The sequence below is a fragment of the Tamandua tetradactyla genome, chromosome 8, assembly GCF_023851605.1.
Source record: "Tamandua tetradactyla isolate mTamTet1 chromosome 8, mTamTet1.pri, whole genome shotgun sequence".
Classification (NCBI taxonomy): domain Eukaryota; kingdom Metazoa; phylum Chordata; class Mammalia; order Pilosa; family Myrmecophagidae; genus Tamandua; species Tamandua tetradactyla.
The window spans coordinates 115,489,600-115,508,466 of NC_135334.1; the positions used below are offsets into that span (position 1 = coordinate 115,489,600).

The 18,867-nt window shown below is 37.0% G+C and overlaps 1 pseudogene; it reads left to right on the top strand.

Annotated features, from left to right (window-relative positions):
* Positions 1 to 2,628: 2,628 nt before the first annotated feature.
* Positions 2,629 to 3,553, top strand: LOC143643750 (homeobox protein NANOG-like; annotated as a pseudogene).
* The last annotated feature ends 15,314 nt before the right edge of the window (positions 3,554 to 18,867 follow it).

Genomic DNA, 18,867 nt, shown 5'->3' on the forward strand with positions numbered 1-18,867 from the left:
AATATATATATGCAAGAAGGTAACTAAATAAGACTCAGAGCTGGTAAGAAGCAGAGGTAGGACTTAGTCCTGGGTCAAATTGGTATTCTTTTCACACTAGAAGTTTAGGCAAATGAAATTAAATACTCTACTAAATGCATAGGCAAAGGGCTCCAGGAACCAGCAGAGGGAGGCAATAATTTCACCTAGAAGATCAGAGAACAGCCTTAGGATAAGACTCTCCTTAAATTTTGAAGGAGAATCATTTTGATAGATGAAATAGTCCAAGGGTAGAGCTTTGTAGTTTTAGGCAATGGCATGTGAATAGATATGAAGACCCAAAATGCCATTGTGTTAAAGGAAATCCTCTGTGGTAGAAAATAATTTTGATTGAAGTATAAGAAAGGAATACAAAAGAAGTAGATAAGGTAGGGCCACTTCATGCAATGCTATGCCGAGGAAAAGATTTGAGGGTGTGTGTGGCTGGAGAGTATTCTAATTTGCTGTTTAAAGAATCAGTGAAGGATTTTTATTAGAGTTGTTATGAACTGTGTGATAGAGATTACATTTCACCTAGACATTTTCTAGTATGGGGAGAGACATTTGACATATTGTCCCATGACTAAGAGGATATGATTTCCAAAGGTCAGCATGTTGGACTGTTGCAGCAATTTATTAACCCTGTAGATACAATCTACTTCCTCCCACCCCTCTTCTTTCCATCTCCATTTGGAGTCGGCAGCTCTGGCTGTTCTGTTTACTTTGTAAACCTGAACTTTCAACTGAGTGGCTATTCCAGGGTCTAGACTTGTGAAGTAGGTGTTAAGAAGCACATTTGTCTGTATAGCTAAAGCCATTTCTCTGATAAGTTGTATGAGTATAAAAGTTGCCGCCTCTGTTTCCATTAGTCTGTCTCCACTTTCTTAACTTTCAGTCGACTCCAAACCCCAGGAGGAAATAAGTTTGCTTTCTATTTACCTTTAGAGCTCCAGCGAATTGAATTCTTTACTTTAAGAAGTTGAACCTAGTAAGAGAGTAGAACATGGTGGAACATAGATAATGAAACTGTATGGAAGGCTACTGCATGAGGGGAGAGGTTGTAGGCATAAGAAGAAAGCAAAAATTATGAAACACATTAAGAGAGTGAATCAAGCACTCTTTCAAGCAATCACATGGGAAAGTGGGAGAACCAATTGCATGGGATTAAATAATAGAGCTTAAAAATTGCATGAAGGTAGTCAAAAACCTTAAACAATTTATTCCGATTCCAGTTTTCTGAATCATTGCCATGGACCTTATTGAAAAAAAAAATGTAAGGCAAATTTCATTGTTAGTTTGTTTGTGTTCTTTGGTTTGGTTTTATTTCCCTTAGAAACAAAAGTAATTAGAGCAGAAGATGAAGGGCACCTAGGCGGAATTGTTGAGATTTAAGTTTGAACAATTCATCATCAAGTAATATGTAAGTACTGTGAACAGTATCTCTGGACATATATTTGTCTAAATAATTGGAATAATTTGCCCAAGTCCTTGTTCATTAAAAAGAGGTTCATTGTATCTATCATGTGGGCAGTGCATTGTGTAATTGTGATTAAACTGAGAAATTCCAAACAGAAATGGAATTAAATTTTATTTGGCATATAGAGTAGGGACTTTCTATATGTTATTGTCTTGACTCTTATAATGAGGCATTATTCTCACCATATTCAAGGTAATGAACAAGTTCAGACTATTTAATAAATTCCCAAACTCAAAAGCAAATCTTGTATGGATACAAAGTACTGACTCTAAAAATACTGGTAAAATGAGTTACTGGGTCAAATCAGGGATTACGTTTTAACTTTTTTATTTCTTTTATCTGTTAACATTGCATAACATCCAATTCCCTCTGAAACGTCCAGAAAATGCAGTCAGAAAGATCAGCCTAGGATCTCAGTAAAGTTGCCTGAACTACAATTATGGAAGTACCAGAAAATGCACAGGTTATTTCACAACCATGAAAAGCACATTAGAGAACGCTTATTTTTCTTAGGCCAACAAGAGCCCTTCTGCATTGAAAAGACAGAATTTAGGGATAAAAAAGACATTTCAGATGCTCTCATCTAGCCACAATTCTAATATTTAACTTTCATTCCAGCCCTCACCATCACTGCTGACAATTTATAAAGACTGAAATAACCGATTCCATGTTTTTTTCAGTTAACCTTTTATTGAAACACCCACCGCATCTCCCGTTCATTCTCAGTGTGCCCATGTCTGCCCGCCACATGCATACAATCTATCAGCAAGAGCAGGGAAATCCAGGGCCAAGAACACAACCCAGGAAGAGCCTTTGGTTGCTGAGAGGTTGTGGGTGTCCATTGCGGAAGTACTGTAAGGCCATTGACCTATGGGAGTGTAAATTGACCCAAGGAGGGCAGATCCATAATAGAAATTCAGTTTAATAAGAAGAGAAAGACCTCCTGTTGCATTGGGTTCTTTGACTATTGGTGCTGGGGAATGGGGTTCCCTTCGTCTCAGCCTTTTAATACTTTCATCCTTATAAATCTTCACATTTTTCTAAGATCTTCCACCCAAATAGTCTTTTAAGCCTTCCTTGGCCACTCTCACAGTCTAGGTGTTTGAATTTTTTTTCTCCTCCTGCTCAACAACATGAGTGTAGATCTAGCTTCTCCCCAAAGCCTGCCTTGCCTCGAAACAGACAATTCTAGCAAGTCTTCACCAATGCCTGAGATTTATGAGGCTGAAGAGAATTATGTGTCTTTGCAAATGCCATCTGCTGAGATACACCAGTAAGAGACAGTCTCTCTCTTCCTTCTTCCATGGATCTGCTATTTAGGATAGCCCCAACTCTTCCACAGGTCCCAAAGTCAAACTACCTGCTTTTGAGGAGAAGAGCCCAGGGAAGAAGGAAGATGAGGGTCGAGTCAAGAAACAGAAGATCAGAACCATTTTCTCTCAGACCCAGCTGGGCATACTCAATGATAGATTTCAAAGAAATACCTCAGCCTCCAGCAGATACAAGAACATTCCAATATTCTGGACCTCAGCTACAAACAAGTTAAGACCTGGTTCCAGAACCAGAGAATGAAATATAAAAGGTGACAGAAAAACACCAAATGGTCAAAGAATGGCAACAGTTTGACCCAGAAGGGCTCAGCGCCTACAGAATACCCAAGACTCTACTCTTCCTATCCCCAGGGGTGCTTGGTGAACATTTCTGGTAACTTTCTAATGTGTGGAGCAACCAGACCTGGAAGAACCCAACTTGGAGTAGTCATTCTGGGAGCAGCCAGTCTTGGAGCAACCATTCCTGGAACAGCCAGATGTGGTATGCCCAAGCCTTGGAATAATAACCAAACCTGGAACAATCAGATCTGTTGTTCCAAAACAGATGAGAGGAATCCCTGCAGATCCAATTCCAGCAAAATTCTGTCATCCATGATTTGGAGGCCACCTTGGGACGTGCTGGGGAGAACCACAACTCAATATAGCCAATGTTAAATATTTCAATATCCCACACAACATGGATTTGTTTCCAAATTACTCCATGAATGCCCAGTCTGAAGATGTGTGAAGATAAGGGTAAAGATGGGTATATGATGCAATCTCAATCTGGGCACAGGCTGTATTACATCCTTCCTTGCAGAATTGACTTGAGAGCTGGGTATCTGATTTTATCCTGGTTTTCCTTGGGTAATTGGGGAATGCTTGTAGGTGTTATGAGTCTAATCAGCTGTTTCAAAAACTCAGTAACAGTCAAGAGTGCCTTGGCTGTTCTGAACATCAAAGATGAGTTGTCTGACTATAGAGAACTAGAATATAATAGTTTGGATATCTTTAGGATCTAGCCTCAAGAATAGGAAGTAAAAATAGAAAGATATGTGCTGGATTACTCATGGGATTTGGGAGGTTTTACTGAATTGTTGAGATGGAAGGATTAAGCTATCATGACCCTGCTTCATTGATTTCCCTACACTACCTGTAATGTGCTCATTATTATATTTTTAGATAAAAGTTTTGTTTTTGCATAATAGTAATACAGTAGTTGGGCTAGTTGATTTGTACATTTAATAGGTAAATAAAATATATCTATTTTTTTAAAAAAGGGAGAAAATAAAGGCAAAAAAGAAATAGATATCAGTTGCCACTGAAACAGAATCCAAACTTTAGGTATAAGAAGGGCTGGCTTCATAATTTAGGGAACCCAGTGCAACATGAAAATGCAGGGCCCTTTGTTCAAAAAGGATCAAGTGATATAAAAAGTACTAAAGTGTAAAGTTTTCCTTTCTTCTGTGGTCTCTCTCTTGATTTACCATGATGTTTTTAATTTGCTATTAAAGGTTGTTCTGAGTATCAGAAAAATAAAAATTTAAATTTTTAGCATGAATTTCACCATTCATCTTTATATTGTTCAATGCCAGCTTTAAATGCAAATATGAGAACATTTAACTCACGTGTGGAAACACTGCAGTGACAGTTCCTATTTTATAGCTCATTCCTGTAGGGTATCTCTAGCCAGCCAGAGCAGACAAATGCAATTTTAACTTAGGGGCATCTGAGGAAGGAAGAGACCAAGTGACCTTGAACACTGGAATATTCATGGGATCATGCAGATTCTCCCAACTGCCTGGTCTCATAACCCAAGATTGGATGCACCTGGAAGGCCATGGCTAGGGTCTCACAGCTGCCAGATTCCCTCTACCATCTGCCATCTGACAGATGCACAGTGCCCACCTTGGGGGGCTTGCTTTGGTGAACTTAAGCCAAGCATTTCGCCTTCCTACAGCCTGCTGCCCCAAACCATGGTAGATAGGCGACACCCGAGCATCTTTAAAAGCCCTAGGCTTGGAGTAGATGACAGGCTTGCCTCCCTTCCTCCCCTATTTCCTCCCAGACATGGCCCCTGGCTGCCAAGTGGACGCTCCAGGCCATCTTCAACCTGGGGGCAGGTTTGACCACTACCATGTCCCTCTCTGAGATGCCCTGGAGTACATACGTCTGTCCCTGACCCTCTCTGCACTCACACCACCTGATGACAAAAGGAGTTGCTGCTCCAGGTGGAAAGAAGCTGAGGTGTGTGCATTTCTGGGCAGGAAGCAAGAAGGCAGGTGGTTGAGGGTCCATCTGGTGTGGTTAGGAGATGGAAAGGTGGTAGGAAGGAGGACTGTACATTAACTGAGTCTCAAAGCACTGCCTCCCCTCTTCATCTCATGCTCAATTGTGCCATCAGAATTCACTTGCAAAATACAGTATAAAAGGCAGTGCGATGGTAGCTCAGTAGTAGAATTTTCGCCTGCCTACAGCCTGCTGCCCCAATCCAGAGCTGGAGACCTGGGCTCGATTCCTGATGCCTGCCCGTGCAAAAAAAAAAAAAAAAAAAAAATAGTACAAAGATAATATTATTAAAAATTTCAAGACCTTATAGCAGAACTTTAGACCAAGCACTTCTGGGACCCTATATGACTGCAGAGATCAAGCCACATGAAACCAGGCTTAGATATACTTCAGGTAAAGGTGAAAATACATGTGTATAAGAAAAATTCATCAAATTAAACTGGTGGCGAGTATCAGGGACCATGGGAAGATCTTCTTGGCTCATTGGTCTCTAAATGGTTCATCATTATCATCTATCAGTATAACATCAAGAACATCTGCAATATCAATACTTGCTGTGTTTTGTCTAGTATAGATTTTAATATGAGAGTATGACTGCCAGGGCTGGAACCTCATATTAGTATAAATACAATCACCTTTTGTGATTTACATACTGGGTAGATAGGAAGCCAAGCAAACCATAATCAACAAACACACTGAGGGTTTCTCTGCCTGACAATATATTCCCAAAAAACTTTCAGACTCAAATTAGCTATCTTTGTCCAATTTAGTTTGTATTTTGGTGTTAGTAGAGTATATATGCCAGCGCATATTCAAATTATGGTGGGAGACAGCATAAAAATATTTAGGTAGAACCCTAAGTTTGACCACTGTTAATAGCAAATTAAAATGATAATTTATCAAAAACATAACAATTATCTCAACATTCAGTTTGCTCAATGAAATTTTTTTATTGCAATTGCCTTGGCAACATGGCACGGGAAAGAGAAGGGTGAAGAAAATATCATCAACGTCCCTGTTATGGATTAAATGTGTCCCCTAAAAAGACATGTTTAAGTCCTAAGGCCTGATCTTGCGAAGGTGAACATATTTGTAAACAGGATTTTTGGAAATGCTATTAAAGATGAGGAAAAAACAAATTAGAGTAGGCATATAATTCAATGTGATGTCCTTAGAGAGAGAGAGACAAAATTTGGACACAGTTGGAAAGGGACAAAGAGAGAGAAAGAGAGAGACAGCCATGTGATGGAGGCAGAGATTGAATTATGCCAGAAACCAAAGAACATCATGGATTGCCAGCTGCCACCAAAACCCGACAGACTTCTAAGGAGGCATGGCTCTGCCAATACCTTCATTCACACTTCTAGTCTCCAGAGAGATAAGAAAACACATTTTTATTGGTTAAGGCAATTAGTTTGTCGTACTCTTCTACAGTATCCCCTGCAAACTAAGACAGCTCTCCAGAATTTTAAGATACTTAGATTCTCTCTATATTTGGTGGAAACTAGAAAAACTTTATGAATTTTGTAATAATCTCTTGCAAAAATGCCTAGAAGTTGCAGTGGTGGAGAAACCTGACATTTGAATGCCATTCTTCTATAATTTCTGATATTTCTATCCCTACTGGTATAACTGCTTCAGAAGTCTGCATGGTATTGATTTTCAATAATTGGGTATATAGAATGTTAGGAAAACCATGCAGTCCAATCTGATTCATTGGACAACATTTGTATACATGTCACATTAATTTTCAATCAACACTAAATACAAATCTAATGGGGAAAGTACACCTCAGAAGGATAACAGAGAAACAGTACATCAAGGTTGGAATCAAAATTGGAAGACCTTAGTGTATTTCTTAGGACATTCCTCAAGCAGAGGTATGGATGCTATTAGTTCCTTGCCCTTCTCTTCCCTTCACCTGAACCCTGCTCTTGGCATTTAATCACTGGGTCGCTGAGTTCAATTCCTTTCTGACCTGAAATAGCACTTCCAATTTGGGGGAAACTAATCATAGCTCTGCCTGTTTATCTAGAGGTTATTTATCAGATTATTTTGTTAAGCAAATTGATTTTTAAAAAAAGTTTGAGAAGAAATATTTAAGCATGGTAAAACACAGAATGTCAGTCTGTGAATAGAAAAATAGTAGAATGAGTAAGTTAATTAAAATTAGTTTTCATCATTTATTCACACTAGTGGCACTAATGGCCCACGGTTAATTTCTTCTCTTTATTTTTTAAACCTGCAACTAAGAAAATTTATGACCATCTAGGTACAATGAATTTTATTATGATTATGGGAATTATCTTGGATGTGTTAGGTAAAAATCATACACTTCTTAAAAGTGTATCAAACTTAATTATTTGTCCCTAAAAAAGTGAAATATCAATTGTGAAATGAAACTGATAATCATATCTTCTGAGATCACAAAACTCTATTGAAATCTGAATTGCTTCTTTATATAAAAAGTTAATTATTTTCTGCTGACATTGATGGCAAATTTCCCATTACTTAAAAACATTTTTTTTTAGAAATCAGAGGCTATTAGAGCTCTTTATCTGAAAAACGAAAGAAGAATGAATACATAATTAAGAGACAGGAGTAAACTACAGCGCTGTAATTTACTTTTTCACGTGAAGAGACAAATGACAGCTTTGATCTCCTCTAGGCCTACGAGAAAGTTTGAAGAAGTTAATTCCCCTGCCTAAGTGAGCACCAGTGGTCACCGCCACACTCAAATAACTGCCTGCATTTGCTTTCTCTCCAGGTGAGCTTTTATCTAGAAACAGGGCAATGACTTTCTCATAGGCAAGTTATACCTCGGTGTGTTGAGCATTATTTTAGATATCTCAAAAACGTAGGCTAAATTGCCTTTTTTTTTTCTGTTCATCCCTGTAATGGTTTTTCCTGTGACTAAAAGGTAATTCACAGCACCTTTTTATTTCTGAGTGTCATAGGTAACAATAGACATGTGATTTTGTGTCATGCATGCATCAGACAGAAAAGATTGAGGTTCAGGGAGCTGCCACAAAGAAGTTTTAGTTCTGCCATCTCTTCCTTTTAATGGAGATGAAGGTAACATTTATAATTTTGGAGTATTATTGGAATTGGAAAATATAAATAGCCACTTTCAACGTCTTATAAATGAAAGAAAATACAAAATACCAAAACAAGCGTATCTGATGATGCAGGATTTTGTATAAAATATGCAATGAAATAGAAGCATCATTCTAAGTGAGCACTAAGTCCTTGCACAAATTGATTTTCTTTGGAACAAAACCACCTTGAGTGCTATGCAATCCCTTACTCTTTAATCCTGTAATGGAAAACAATGGGGCCAATAAGTTATTTTATTTTTTTAAAATCTCCAATAAGTATTGATTTCCGCTTTAAAGCTCATGAAAAATATAATCATCATCATCATCTCTTAGAAAATTCTTCAGCAGCTCATAAGACCTGCAGAAATTTATTTATTTTAATCCAAATATGCATATAGTTTAAAAAAAAAAACATTTGTATCTTAATCTTACCACATTTAGATCTAAGCCTTAGAATTTATAAACTTTTGTAACATATGTCTATAGTTTATATTATTTCTTCTCTGAGTGGGCGTTCTATACCAGCGTCTAGTGTGGATATTCCACCGTCAACTTGCCGACAAGTATTTGACGTTCTACACGGTTATTCCAAAGTGTATAAAGTTCAAACAATCAAAAGATTGTTCATTCAACAACGTTTTGTATAAGTTTAAGGAAATAGAATGATCTTAAACACAGTTCTCTCCTTAAAATTGTTATTTAATCAAGAGGAAGGACATATTTGAATTTTTAAAGAATCAATGAGCAACAGATATTTTACATAGATTGTATGCTTGATACTCAGATTAAAGACAAAATTATACTGGAATTCAAATGAACACATTTTTGAGTTTTGGGATGGTGAAACAGGCATTCAAGGACAAGGTATAATCTGAAATTTTAAGAAAGAACAGAATTTAATGAGGGGATGTCATCCCAGATGGGGTTCAATTCCTAACTAAAATTTAGCAATAAAAAATGCAAGTGGTAATTCAAACAATTCAGTGAAATAATTGATGTTTATGGGCCAGATGCAAAAACTCAAGTTCAAGTTCAGGTGAATGAACTTGTGAATGAGTATTTAGGTGGTGCAAGATAATATTGATTGGAGAGAACCAGAGATTAGGTAATGTGTCCTGTCTCACTGGAAAACCTCATAGTCAGCTACAACAAATCATTGCCCTGTGGGAATGTCAGTCTAAATTCTAGAACTTAGGGAAATTTTAACAGAAGCTAAAATACCATTGGTTGTGGGAAAGCCTCTGGAGTTTATATTCAGACAGCTAATTAAAGTAAAAACATAAAACAACAAGGAGGTACTTGCCTTATAATGTGTACACAAGCATTATAAAGCCACAATAATTAAAAAATATTACAATGAACAATAACCAACATATAGATCAATGAAGCAGAATACAAGATCAAAGAAGAATCCCAGAACATAGAGTTTAGTATATAATTTAGTAACCCTATCAATGCAAAAATTATATTATTCCATGAATGATTTTGGAAGAAGGAAATAACAATTGGTATAGCAATAAATTGTTGTTTTCATATTTTGTCCTTTATAAAAAGATAAATTTCAAATAGAGCAGATGTTGAAATTTTATGGCCTTACCAGAAAAGAAACAATGGCGCAGAAGACAATGAAAGGCATTTCAAAGTAAAGGAAATACGAATGTTTTTAAAACACACATACACACACACACACACACATGACTAAACATAAGGAAAAGATAAATGCACGATATTATCTTTCACCTATCAAATTTTTGCAAAATGAAAAAGTTTGATACTGTACTGAACTAGTGAGGATATGAAAAAAGTTATTATTAAAGGAGGGTAAATTTGGTAATTTTTAATCAAAATACAAAATATAACATAATCTTTGACCCAATTATTTCCCTTCTGAGATACTACAGATTTAACATGTGGAATGATAAATTTAAGGTATTTTTCTCTGCATCACATTTATAATAGCAAAATTGTGAATCTCCTAAGTATTCATTAATAACATACTGGTTAAGTAAATTATAATGTATATATAAAATCAATTACTATTCTTCCAGAGAAAATAATGAGAAAGGTCTATGTGTACTAATCTGGTATGTTCTCTAGGATAAATAGTAAAATGACAATGCAAGGGGCAGCATACTGGCTCTAGTATGCTTCCATTTTTTTTTATGCTTCCATATGAATAAAAGAGAGAATTCTAAACATTTGATTTTATACAGATCAGTAGTATGTAAAAATACAAGAAATAACACCAGCTTCGGAAAAGGGGACTGAGTCACTTGGGGCAAGGAAAAATTTTCACTGTTTACTTTTTTCTTTTTTTAGTATAGTATAAATATCTCATTGTTATAAAAGAGTACAGAAGAAACCAAATAGACTTATAAAATGAGGCCTGGAGGGATTCAGTGCAAGCTTTTCCATTTGGTGGCAGAACAAATTCACTTTCCCAGCAGAACAATGAATCTTTTCAATCAAGGAAACTTACCCAAGTTTCCACTGTCTTGATTTTCTGTGTGTCTTCATTATGTAAGCATGGTTGATGGGATCAATGCCAAAATGGATGGAGCCATTCTCCACGCTCTCTTCTCTCCCCAGAAGTCAGGATTGTCTTGACTCAAGGTCAAAACACGCTAATCTCATGGTTACTCATTCTGTGGCTGTTGCCTCCATTAGAACACTGGGATGGGTGGCTCTACCCTGTCGTTCCCTACCATATGACTGTCACGTAACATCAGTGGCCCATAAGAAATGACAACAGACACTCCTAGAATGGGAAAGTCCAAGGATGTAATACAACCCAGGACACCAATCAACCAAGTTCTTTATTGTACTATGAGTGTTAATTTCTCCCAACTTTGAATTAAAGTCCAGAGGAAGGTTTAAGGACAGCTACAATACCTATAATTGAAAACTACACAGTAAAGTGACTTGGTTCCATCACCTGTCTGCTACCCCAAAACCACCCTCTCTGCTGCATGCTCAGCCACATCTTCTCACAACCTGGGGCTAAAGTGGTAATTGTATATTTTCTTTCCTCAAGACTTGTAGAGAAGTGCCTCCTGGTCTTGGAAAGGTAAGAGGGTATAGAGACACTTCCAAATAATGGTACCTTCCAGTTGGGCTCATTAAAATAAACTTTAGTAGGGCAATAGGATGGGAGTAACCAGCCTTGGCCAATGCCTGACCAATAATTCCAAGTAACAGCATCAAAACTTAAAGGAAACCTTTTCTTTAAACACCTGTAATATTTTTTCCTTAAATGAATGCCTTACTAATACCAATTTCATGCAAGCCAGTCAAGCATAGACATTTTAAGAAAAGGTTTTCTACCAGGAACAGCCCAAAAAGTAATGCAGTTTAGATATCCAATCTGAACATATCCTCCTTTGGCTCCAAATCTGCTTTATATATGCTTCTCCTTTCCACTCCCTGGGCAGCACTCCTCACCATTTTTGCTTTGGCCATGACTGGTTCAAGAATTGTTTGTTGCCTGAATTTTGACACTTTTTAATTGTCTCAGTTTTTCTTTTCAAAATGAATTACTTCTTCTAGTGAGGACAGCAAGGTACCTTTATCTAGGCTTTAAAATTAATACTGATGACCCACCATGAGATGGTAGAGGAGACAACAGCCAGACCATTCCTTTAGGTCTTGCAGTCACTCCAAGGAGAAAAGAATCTCCCGTAATCATGGCTAAACAAATCACAAATCAGATCTCCTTATCTGAATCAATATATTGATTCACCTAGATTGGGAAACAGAAGTAAGTGGTTTGAGAAACTTCTCCTGCAAGTGCAGCATCCAGGCTAACAGATGAGCCTAGTCAAGAAGAGAATGAGGAACTCCCTGGTCTGGCCCTCACCTTGGTGCCTCAACATGGCCTATTGCCATGATGTCTTTCCTAGAGTCCTCTCCTGTCTCAGGCCTTCTCTCCACCAGAGTTCAGGACCTGGGGGATAATCCCAGACTCTATTACCTCTCACCCCCAAAATAGAAGTCAATCAAACCACACATTCATCTGTCACATTTCCAAATACTTTTGTTGAAAGCCCATCCTTTGGTGAAAAGGTACTGAACTAAGGGCTATCTTCAGGGAATATAGGAGGCATTCCCTGCCTCTAGGTGTGGTTTAAACCAGACAGCCTCAGAGAAGGAGGTGCGACACTCTAATATGTCACAGACGTAAGACACATCATTATGGAGAGTAGGAAGCAGTGGGGCCAAACTTTCCCACATACTACCCCCTCAGTGTCAGGGTCCAGAGTATAATTCACTTTTTCCTATGCCAAATGAACCTAAATGTGGCTACCTGATACTAGCCCTGTTACATGGTAGTTCTCAGGAATGTACAAAGGGCAAGGAAGGAATTCACTTTCCAGGGTGATAATGATCCTCTTGGTGGGTTATGAGGAGTCGTACTTTCAGAGCAGCTGTGTATAATGTGAAATAAAGATTGTTTAATTGGAAATTACTCTAAATGCTTTAATATTAAATACACTTGTCACTGACCCTTAATGGATTGAAGGTCTATGAGGTAGAAAGTTTGTGGATGTTACTAAGTTTATGAGTCCACAAGTGAGTATCTTAATTCTGCTCTCCAGTTTATACTGGATTTCTACAGATTGTATCTTGGAATAGGATGATTACATGCTTTCTCTGGTTATCAATAAGCCCCCAGTGATTGCTTTCCTCATTCTTGTCTCACAGGGCATCTTGCCACTATCTGTGCCACTGAATAATATTGATTGAAATAAGCTCTTTTACTTTTAAGACTTCTCCATCATTAAGTAATTTTCCATAATTGATCCTGGTGATAGAACTTTTCTCTAGAGTGCTTGTTTCTGCTTCCTTGAGGAGACCAGATATCAATGTTTACTTAGCCCTCAGCACACCTAAGTTTTTTCCAGGATGTTTCCTTTGACCTGAGGGGAATGAGGCTTGACTTCTTGGTGACATAAATCTATGCCTTTGTGGTCACATCATAATGGATGCATCATTCAATGTGAGAGGCATTGCACACAAGTCATTGCATACAGATATCTGGATTTAAATGGCAGATGCCTGGATCACCATTTATGGGTGTTTGACTTCAGCAAGTCAAGTAATTCCTCTAAATAAGACATCATTGGAAAACTGAGGGTAAGAGCTTTCACCTATCAGAATCTTTGGAGTGGTAAATGAGATTAGTTGTAAGTAATTTGGTCCATCCTTAGCTGGTGCTTTTCTCTCAATCAAAGATCAGAATCATCACAACCACATCCCCGGGAGTTGGGAGTTGCTATATCTGTCCTCACATGCCTAGCTTGGTCTGCCAGGGATCCATCAATTGGTTAATGGATGACAGGAGGGAGATTCTGATGCTGCTACATCTCTCTGTACCGCCTGTTTGCTAAAATCTAATCTAGGGCCTGCAGTAGGTAGGGATTGAAGGTCCATGGCTGCAGAAACCTCATTCTTCACATGAATCCAGCATCCATGCATCAGAGGCCACCAGCAGCACTGAGCTCCCAGGGGTTCATGTGACTTGTAAGTGGCAGGCATTTTCTGGCTAGCTGCCTCCTCTTGTTCAGGTTTTCCATCTCTTTCCCGGGATATATTAAGAAATGTGTCTGAGGTTTGAAGACTTGACTATTCCTGCAAGCTGACCTGATTAAGGAATGCATTGCTGCACGGGCTCTGTTTGTGTCAACAGGATATGCATCTCAGTATTTTCAGGGTTTATATTGAATACAAACAAGTTTGGCTTTAGGGTTCAGCTGGCTGACATTTACTACAAAAAATTATTGTTTATTTCATTTTTTTTTCTGTCAGTGGGCTCCTATTTTGCTTTTCCACAGAGCATGTTTACCCAGCTCCAAATTGTGGGAGGAACTAAACCAATATGCTGAATTTCTACTTGCAAAGAATTTGCATTTCAGTTTTCGGAAAGGCTAAGAAAATATCCATTCCAGAATAAAAATGAAGAAGTCTTTCAAATTGTCAATGGTGCTAACTCACTATTTGGAGCAAGGCTCAGAAACCTTTTAGGGGATTCCATGGAGACAGGAGGTAGGTGTGAGTCAGTTGGTGGCCACCATGGGTTGGCACCCTTCAGTGTTATCCAGCTCCATGTGGAGTAGAAAACATAAAGAAGGTCCAGGAACTCTTCATATTTTACATAACTGATATATAAAGGTGGATAAGATCTGCAGGATTGCAGACAGAGGACATCTGCTCCCTTCCCCAGCATTGAGGTCCACCATTAGAGGTGCGCCCTCCATGCAGCACTTCATTGTTTGTTGAGTTCTTTCTGTTTTGAATCATATGAATGAGCCACCTTCAAAAATTAAGTAAGCATTTGCCTTACAAATAGAATGCCATGATATAACTTTTCAAACTATAAAGCACTATATAAATGTAGAAGTTTATTTCATCTTTTATCCCCATTAAGCACTACCTAGTTGTGAACCTTTCTTATAGATTGGGCCATAGAAATTTTAAATTACATTTATTTTATTACAGAAGCTATATATGCTTATTGCAAGAAATGTGGAAAGATATAATGTTAATAACCTTAATAAAGAAAGAACTCCCTACAAATTGCCAAGAATGTGAACCCAAATGTATAAAAAGGCATTTATAAAGAAAGAAATGCAAATTGCTAATAAACACATGAAAGGATATTCAACCTCAATAGTAGACAAGAAAATGAAAGTCACAGCAATAATGCAATCCTTTTCACCTTCTAAAATGACAACAATTTTAAAGATAAATGGTATTGATTGCTAATAAGTAAGCAGTGAGACAGGTAGTCTCATGAATTACTTGTGAAAATGTGAATTGCTACCACATATTAGGAATGAAATCTAGCAGTATCTGTAAAATTAAATGTGCAGATACTCTTGGATACATGTCAGAATCTATCTTATAGAAACAAAAACATGTGATCTATGGTACAGCAAATATACCTGCATATATACCCTTGTACAGCTATGTTTACTGTACCATAGTTCTTCTTTAAATAAATGCAATAAGCTGAATGTTCAGAGAAAGGAAAGGTTTTTAAAAAGTTATGTCACATGCATTAAAAAAATGAGGTAAATTTCTATAAATCAACGTAAGAAGTGTGCACTATATATCATTGGTTGAATAAAAACAAGATGTGACAAAAAGTAAATACTACCATCTCATTTGTGTATTGTCAGAGTCTCAGCAAGAAATAGATGGCATATTTATTTGAAGAGGATAATTAGAGGATCTTAATAAGAGGGAATTGATGGAAGAAATATGACAAGAGTTGAGAGAAATTAGCAAGCAATATTGAACACCCAGGAGCTAAAAGTATAGACACTGGAATTTCCATTTATGGAATTATCAGGCTTGTTTTCAATTTTACTTCTGAGGACTTCATAATCATTTAATTCACTTGGAAATGTTGTCCAAATGCAACTTATGATTCAGTGGAAATGGGGTGGGACCTGAGAGTCTACATTTCTAACCAGTTCACAGGTAATGCCAGTGTTGCTTGTCTGAGGATCATAATTTGAGTTGCAAAGATATATGCCATATCTAGGCATGGATCACGGTTTTAAATTCCAAATCTTGGGTGAACACTGCCATATTGATATAATCAGCCCAAAAAGATTCCTGCTGGCATGTATTTACGGACTCATGAAATCCTTTGAATGTATAGTCTATCTTATTTGAGAACAGATTTGTTCTCTGATAATAGGTTCGTTGAGCTATGAAAGGTACTAAGCATGGCCCTAAGTTAAGTAGGGTTCCCCTTGAAAAAAGAAATGATCTTTTGTGAGATAATTTCCCAAAGTAAAGTCTTGAAAGGCTTTCATGCTGCAGTGGCCTAAGACAAGAGGAAAAATTGAGGCATGGAAGATTCAGGAGATTTTGAGTTTCAAGAGTTTTAGCTGTCTCCACCCAAAAGAACTGTTGCATGATCACAGCCCCATTTTTTCTTCCAAATGTCCATGTCTTAGCATAAGAGACTCAACAAGGTTGCATTCTTGTTATCTGGAAATTCAATTTTTATAATCCCTAGCAATTGCAGAGAGAACAAATCATAACCATTTTATCTCTCACCTTCCTTCCTCTTGCACTTCAGTCCATGGCACCAATGACAACTTGATTAAATATGTTCTACTATAAGTCACAGATTGACCATGTCCAATTTCCCTAGCAAGGATTATTCTCTGCACTCCCTAAAACATGAGCAACTCATCCCAGAATTTTGTTATGAAGGTCATTTTCCATTTCTAATTAAGAGCTCAATTAGGTGCTGGGGGAGGGCAGTACAGATGGCACATTCAAAGAGGAAAGCTTAAGGAAGGAACCACTTGCAAAAGTAATAGTAGTATTAAAGGAAATCAGCAAGAGACCTTGAAGAACATGCACTGGAAGAAGTTTTATAATTTAATGCAGAGAGTTTTGAACAAATATGTTCCATGTGCACACAAGAATGAAGTAAGCTGATTTCTATCAATGAAGACACAAAACACAGCAAAAAAATTTTTTAAAAGTGATGACAAAATAGCAAAAATTAAAAAAATAGAATTGGCAGAACTTAGTTGAGAAGTAGAGGAGAAGTATAAAATAAAACCCACACATATGTCTTTTACCAGAGAGACATTTAAAATAACACATTTAGAAATGTTGAAAACAAAGAGAAAAATGATATTCTAGGCAATTGAAAAAAGTAAGAATTTCAATTTTATAGTAACTTTATAGTGATCACTAATTTATCATAAATCAAATTTAATAATCTATTAAGAATGTAAGGAAATATAACAATAAAATAATGCAAGTAAGTTAAGCCAAATGCACACACACGCGTGTAAGTGCATGTGTGTGTGAATAGTGGAAAAACAAATATACCTTCTTTTCAACTACTCATATAACTTTAATGAAAATTGACCATAATATAGACCAGAGATTAAAAGAGAATAAATTGCATACGTGTAAATAGAATAGGCCTAACTGTAGATTACTGTGCAATAAAAATAGAAATTAGTAAATAATAAGTAGAGAAAATTTTGAAAAAGCAAAAAATCCCAAGCAGATGGGTGTTTTTGTACTTTACTAAAATTAAAACAACAAAAGAACAAAAGAAAAAAAAAACCCACTTCAGGTCAAAAAATAAAAAAAAGATAAACTAGAATACTTAACATGTGTTGTAAATAATAACAGTGAATGTATTACAACCAATAGACTGTAGGCAAAATTGATCACAGAATCATGATTTTCATTGCAAAGAATTACATTGTTGAGTGAACATTTAAAAGTAGTTTAAAGGGGCAGGCCATGATGACTCAGCAGGCAGAGTTCTCCCGTCTTGCCAAAGACCAGGGTTCGATTCCAGGTGCCTACTCACGCAGAGGGGAAAAAAAAAGTGGTTCAAAGGCAAAATATGCTAGGAGCTCTAAAATGCCACTGACTCTGGGAGGAAGCAAACTTTTTGGCCTCTGAAAACATGAGCCAATAAATTTCCATTGTTTAGTACCGCATCTGTATAGGTACTATATAAATTATGCAGTGTTTGTCATAGCTGCCTGGTAAACTAAGACAAATGTAGAGCAATGAAATGAATGGATTTTTGCTATACACAATGCAGATGATTCCAACAAACATCTTCTTGATGAAAGAAGCCAATTATAAAATTATATAAACTGTACCTTCCATTGATATAAAGTTCAAAATGGGCAAATTTTGTCTATGGTTTTAACAGTCCATTATCACCTTGGGTAGGAGTCACTTAACAGAGAGGGACATGTGGGAAATGCGGGGATGGGGTTAATATCCTGATATCTGAATGAGTTCAGATTATACACAGGTTGTTCACATTATCAAACTTCATCAAAGAGTACTTTTATGTCTTTCTCTCTGTTCTGTATACAACTTATATTTCAATAGAAAATATGCTTCCACTAAATTTATTTGAAATAAATATGCAAATTAGTAGATGATAAATGTCGGTACTATATTCACAGGTACATACTATTTGTTTTTATTAAACAAATTTATTAATACTTCCTAATTTAACATTACATAACTTACTAACACTTTCACCCATGAAGAATTCACTGCTGTAAGAATTCCTCTCCCAGTGAAAACAAGTAAAAACAAAACAAAATATAAGAAACAGTTGGTTTCAGATTCTGGATGACAGGCAGTGAAGTTATGTAATGCTTGGAATAAGGGAGACCATTTTAAGTGAGGTCTGCAATTGTTCCCACTTAATACCTGGAAGCAGTGTCCAGCTTACAGCACAGGAAATGAATTAAGGAGGTGTAAATTGGTACTTGAAATGAGAAGGTGGATAGAATTCATGGAGATGAATATAGAAGTGAGGGAATAGATTCATAAGGAATGAACAATAGAGAGGGAGAGGGAGATGGAAAGGGTCATTGAGGAAGAGGAAGAGGGAAAAGGAAAGGGAAAGGGAAAGGGACTGGAAGAGACAGAGGGAGACAGAGTGCCTGATTCAGAGATCTGCAAAGAATCCTCAAGTTTTTGACTGAACAATATATTGTAGGAAAGTAATATACCAAAGTTAGTTGGGAAAAGAAACACCAAAAAGCAATTTTCTGGAAAATGTCCAGGGCTCACAGAGGGGAGGGAATAGTATATTTTTCTCCCAATCAAAATCAATAGACTTCAAAATGTATTGATCACTGGATAGAGTCTTCTG